This window comes from Oratosquilla oratoria, chromosome 29 (genome assembly GCF_046742065.1).
Source record: "Oratosquilla oratoria isolate Oo_2021 chromosome 29, ASM4674206v1, whole genome shotgun sequence".
Taxonomy (NCBI): Eukaryota; Metazoa; Arthropoda; class Malacostraca; order Stomatopoda; family Squillidae; genus Oratosquilla; species Oratosquilla oratoria.
In genome coordinates, this window is record NC_134805.1 from 2,178,408 (window position 1) to 2,185,000 (window position 6,593).

Below are 6,593 nucleotides of genomic sequence, written 5' to 3' on the forward strand. Positions count from 1 at the left end.
CATTTCCCAACCACTCCATCAATTGGATCATTTCCTACCCTAGCATTAAGGTCTCCCAGTACTATTAGATTGACAATTCTCCCTAAATCCTCTATGCACTCATTTAAATCTATCCAAAAAGCCTCCTTTTCTTCTACACTCTTCTCACTGCCAGGCCCATATGCACTTACAAAAACCCACATCTCCTTTCCCAGTTTCATTTTCATCCACATTATCCTTGAGGAAACCTCCTTCCACTCCACTACACGTTTACCTATCTCTTCACTTACTAGTATAGCCACCCTTTCCCTCCCTCGCCCTCTCTTCACTCCTGATAACCTCCCACTTACACTCCCAAACTTACACTCACCCTTCCCTTTCAACTTAGTTTCACTCAAAGCCAACACATCCATCTTTCTTGTCACAAACATACTACCTATCTCTTCCCTTTTACTCTCATCTGGCTAGGATTAAGGGTTAAAGGAATATGGTGTGGTAACACGCCACTACTGTAGTGTCCCCCATAACACGATTGGCATTTTGTGACTAAAATTACTATGTTTAAGCAAACCATTGCTTGTGTTCATAAATATTATCTATATTTGTGAAATTAATGTTGCTTCAAACTATGATAGCATTTGTATGGAGAATGCATGTAAATGTAATATGATTGTATAGTTTTACCAAATGATTAAATATTGGCTATTTTTATTTTATTTTTTCGCGGGCGGTAATATATTCCAGTTCAAAGATAATGAAAGGTTGGTTCAACTCTTCTCTTACGGCCGAATATATTTTATTTCCAAAGGGTGTCTCCCTCCTGAAATTGATTTTTTTCTTACTTTCTTAACATTTTATTTATGTTTCCTTTTTCATTGAGTTATATTGATACGTGTAACTTTTCTCCACAAATTCTATCAAAATTCAAATTATCATAGTTTGCCCGCAGTAGCGCGCGAGTAATTTGGCATATATATATATATATATATATATATATATATATATATATATATATATATATATATATATATATATAAAATATACATACATATATATATTCATATATATGTGTATACATGTATATATATGTATATATATACATACATATATATATATATATATATATTTATATATATATATATATGTATGTATATGCTAATAAGATCATGGTTACGTGTGTTCACTTATCCAAAGTAGACCATTTGGAAAAAGAAACTAGTTTCTTTTCCAAGTGGTCTACTTTCTATATATACATATATATATATATATATATAGATATATATATATATATATGCATATATATATATATATATATATATATATGTGTGTGTGTGTGTGTGTGTGTGTGTGTGTATGTGTGTGTGTGTGTGTGTGTGTGTGTGTGTGTGTGTGTTTGTGTGTGTGTGTGTAGGTGTGTATGTATATATGTATATGTATATATATGTATATATTATATATATGTATATGTATATATATGTATATATATATATGTATATATGTATATATATATGTATATATATATATTACAAAGGATTACAAAGGCGGAGCATGCCGACAGACCTTTTGGTCCATATATAGGTCGGATGCGAAAAAATATATACATATAAATAAGTAAATAGATAGATAAATAAATAAATAAAAAATAATTAAACAAATAAATAAATGAATAAATGAACAAACAAATAAATAAATAAATAAACAAATAAAGACATAAAGAAATAAACAAATAAATAACTATATAAGTAAATAAATAAATAAGTAAATAAATAAATAAGTAAATAAAAAACTTATAATAACGTAAATAATAAATAAAATACATAAATAAATGCATAGGTATAATCAAATAATAAAGAAACAGGTAAATAGTAACTAATAGCAAATTGAAACATAACAAATAATAAATAAGAATCAAGCAAATAATAATAAACAAACTGACAAATGACAACAAAATAAATAAACATATATACATATGTGTTTGTGTGTATGTGTGATCTTGTGGAAAAATTGCCACAAATTATGATGATTGGATGAGTGTAAGGTCACAGGTGGAAAATGGTGATACTGTCAATGATGATAACAATGAAATAGAAATTCCTATTTGAGGGTTGTTGAGTGTATTAATTGTGTGCTCGAGTCCAAAGGCCCCACTTGGGACTTAACGTTCTTCTCCGTCTACTCTCTTCCCCCGGTATGGGTAGTAGAATTAAGAGGTTGAGAGATGGATGGATGCTTGCTCCATTTCAGGAGAAGAAGGACGAGATGGGTTGTTTGGGAATAATTCTAGACCATAGGGATGCTCAAAGTCTCCATCAGTCTGTGGGCGTCCCTCAGATGAATAGAATCTGTTTGGTATTTGCAAAAACAATTTATGTAAAGTATGTGTAGGTTGGTCGACATAGTTTTTTATGTTTTAGTTTGGAGACTGCCCCTCAAGCGAATAGAATTGCTTGGCGTTAACCAGAAATATCTTTATCAAGATGACCCATAGGTAACATCCTCTTCATATTTGGTCCTAGTAATGATAAACAGTTAATTTCAGCTGAGAATATAGACCCAGGACAAAATAAGTTTCCATAAGAACATGAGAATGAAGGAGACTACAAGAGACCATAAGGCCTACACTAGGCAGCTCCGTATCCATCACCACCTGTCATCCCCATCCATAAAGTTGTCTAATAGTTTCTTAAAACAATTGATAGTTTCAGCGCTTACTACATGGTTACTAAGTGTATTCCATTCGTCGACCACCCTATTAGTAAACAAATTCTTGCCTATTTCCTTTTTAAATCTAAATTTGTCCAGTTCAAATCCATTACTGCAAGTCCTGCCCTGTTGTTTTATATGATGACTTTGTTTGCATCACCCTTGTTATAACCTTTGATCCACTTGAACACCTCTATTAGATCACCCCGCACTCTGCGTCTTTCCAGAGAGCGTGAGTTAAGGTGCCTAAGCCTCTCTTCGTAAAGCAAATTTCTGAGTCCATGTATCATTTTGGTCATTCTTCTCTGCACTGATTCTAGTGAATTGATGTCCATTCTGTAGGACGGAGACCAAAACTGTACCGCATAGTCAAGAATGGGTCCAACTATCGCTAGATAGAGTTTAATAATTACCTCTGCACTTCTATTCGTTACCATCCTAGCAATGATACATAATGCTCTGTTAGCTTTATTGCTGGCGCTAATACTCTGTTTCCTGGTTTTAAGGTCCGAACTCACTAGAACTCCCAAGTCTCTCTCGCACTCAGTTTTCCCTAAAGCGTGTTATCTAAGATGCATCTATTTTCAGGGTTGTGTAACCCTACGTTTAACACGCTACACTTAGAGATATTGAAGTTCATTTGGCATTTCACCGACCATGTGAACAATTTGTTAAGATCATCCTGCAGAATCTCTCGTCGTCTCCTGACCTAATTAGGCGTCCTATTTTAGTGTCTGGCTTTTTTACGACGAAAACTCGTAAGTGCCTCACTGTGATAGAAAAGGTTTATATATGTGTGTGAAGCCAGAGATGAGATACTTTGCCATAGTAAATTTTTCATGATATCAAAATTTATCTCACTTGCCATGCGGTTAGATCTTGGACCTCGTAAATTTGGGGTCATGGTGATTCCAGCTCAATTTTCATAGCCCGCACACTGTATGTGACCAGAAATTAATGTTTCCTCGATCTGACGTCAGATGTAGATGTTATTACAGGTTTCTAATATCTTAATGGGTCTACAATGCATTAAGAACATGAAGCAATTTCATCCTTATAATTTAACAACCTCAATGTAGAGTTAGCACAGAGATGAATAAAATAGTCTGGTGGTAGCCAGAATAAGAAGAAACAATTTCATAATCAAGTGTTAACTCTCTCGCAACAACAGGGGTACCTAGAGTATATATAGAATAGTATGACGATAGTCAAAGTGAAATGATAAGTACCCTTTAGTACGGAAAATGTTAATCGAGATAAAGTTAACCCCTCCAACTCGGGGCAGACTCATGACATCAACCAATGGCCACAAACACTCAACCCAACTTGAGGCCAATCTTTGTGTATTTTGTTCTGGCTTGATCTTACCTATCCCGTGATCATTAGGTAGGTCGTTGTGGCATCACTGATAATTGCTTGACCAACTCGTGCCATCCTCGACGATCCTCTATGATGTAGTGAGTGACTGACTTGTTCACTCTCTGATGTTGTTCTGTGTTAAACAATTTTGCTCTGTTTAGGAATGGACCTTCAGATACAATGGGTTAAATATGACTTAATAAATTTTGTCAAAAATCCAAAATATGACATATTTTCTTGTTACAAATTTCGAATGTCACTATTTAATTGAATAGTGGCTTCTTAATTGATGGGTTAAAATTAGCCTGATTAACTTTTTGAATTGTCTGACGTATTTTGTGAATCTTGTTATGAAAAGCGCCAAGCAACCTTATTCGTATTAGAGTAAGCCGGATCCCGAAAAAAAAACCGGCGGAAAAAAGCCACACGGAAAAAAAACTCTCGGAAAAGCCCCGGCGAAAAAAAAACACACATAGGAAAATTCCTGGAGGAAAAAAGCCCCGATGGACAAAAGCTCCAATTTATAGAAAAACCCCAATTTCCAAAAAATTCCTAATTAAGAAAATAAGAAGACAAACTTTTAATGAAGCTATATGCTTATTGAGTAAGGGATTTACATAATACAAAAACTATGTCATAAATTAAGTAAATTTAGTTAACCCTATTTAGTTCAAATACCGGGGTTCGCTGGCTAGGGCTATTCTTAAGGAGGAAGTGAGACATTTTCCTATTCTGGTACCAAATGTTTAGGTGGATTTTGTCGTCACTGTTGGAGGGTCTGACGTTTTTTCCGATGATCTTCCTGATGCCGTCCTCGTCTGCTCTATATTGGGAGGACATAGTGTTCTTGTAAAATATAGTGATATTTTGTCCTCTTTGAATGTTGTCGGTCGGGGGTCTGTACCATCTGTCCAGGTGTGTGTTGGTGACATTTTGTACCTCTTTGTTTGAGAATTGTTGACCAGGACTTGTGTGATCCTGTCTAGCTCGGCGTGGGTACGGTTCCTTTCACTGCAGTGCGACAGGGCTCTTCTGACGTAAGCATCTATGGTGGACTTACGGTATCGCAATGAGCATTCACTGTTCCCGTTTAGGCAAAGACCAGGGTTGGATGGTTTGGAGTAGAACTGGCATCGATCTTAACGTCCAGGAAAGGGAGTTGTCCGTTGACACTGTTCTCTGTGGTGAAATTTAGGCCAGAAACACACTGTAAGGTAGTCTTTAGGTCTTCTAACTCCCTTTGGTCCCTTACGAGGACGAAAATATCGTCCACGTATCGAGTATATATATAGGAGGCTTACGGGTGGTGCTGAAAACCTCTCTCTCCACCATGCCCATGAAAAAATTAGCAAAGAGGACACCTAAAGGTGAGCCCGTCGCGACACCGTCAATTTGTCTGTAAAGTTGTCCCCTGGGGCAGTAGAAAGGGGCCTCTTTGGTGCAGATTTCCTGTAATTGGTGTAAAAGATTTTTGGGGATTTTTAATTCGGAGGTTTCGCCCTCAGGGTAGAGTTCTTGTAGAATGCAATTAATTGTCCTATCTACATCTATATTTGTGAAGAGGCTCTCAAAATCGAGATATGCTATGTCCCCTTCTGTATTGGCACCTTTGAATATGGATAAGAAGTCCGCCGCAGACTCAATACAGTAATCTTTAGGAATGAAGGGAGTCAGGAGGCGATTCAATGTTTTTGCTAAATGGTAGGTAGGAGTTGGAATCTGAGAGATGATGGGACGTAAAGGGTTGTTCTCCTTATGGGTTTTGACGTTGCCGTAACAATATCCTGGGGCGTAATTACCAGAGAGCTTCTGTAGCTTAACTCCGTCGGCGCGGGCGTTAACAGCGTCTATGATTTTGTTAACCTTGGTCTTAAGGGATTCGATGGGATTTCTGGTAATTTTCTGGAATTTGGATACGTCTGCCAGCAAAGTATCGATTTTATCAAGGTACTCCTCGGTGGGAATGAGAACGAAACAGGCAGCCTTGTCTGCTTTTCTAATGGTGATGGTGGTGTCTTCCTTCAGTTGCTTGGCTGCTTCTTTATGGCGACGTTTCAGGATTTTGCTGGTGTGGTTTCCTCTCTGGATACGTGCTTCATGTAAAATGTCTTCTTTGATGCCTTCGTCTAGAAGTACCTTGCCATCGATTGCCAGTTTGTGAAGGTCCGACATGAGGGTTTCAAGCTCTATCCGCTTTTGGAATGGGCGAGGGCTAGAAAGAACATGACAGTTAAGACCAAAATTTAAAAGTTCCTTTTGGTCTTCGGAAAGGGTTTTCTTCGTAAGGTTGATGAACCCAGGGAACTGTAAAACCCTTAATGAAAAGTACATAGGTTCGACTACAACAAAACTGTCAAGACGGATCTGGAAGAAGGAACCATCATACTACAAAAGGAATCAAACTACAGGCGCCTTCTCATCTTAGAAGCACTTTACATTAAAAGACAAAATCCCACCATGAACATGCAAAATTCCGATCAATTTATCATTCCTACTTCTAAGTATATAGATCACAGGCATAGGTTCACCGTTGACCCAGTGGGCGGAGCTTC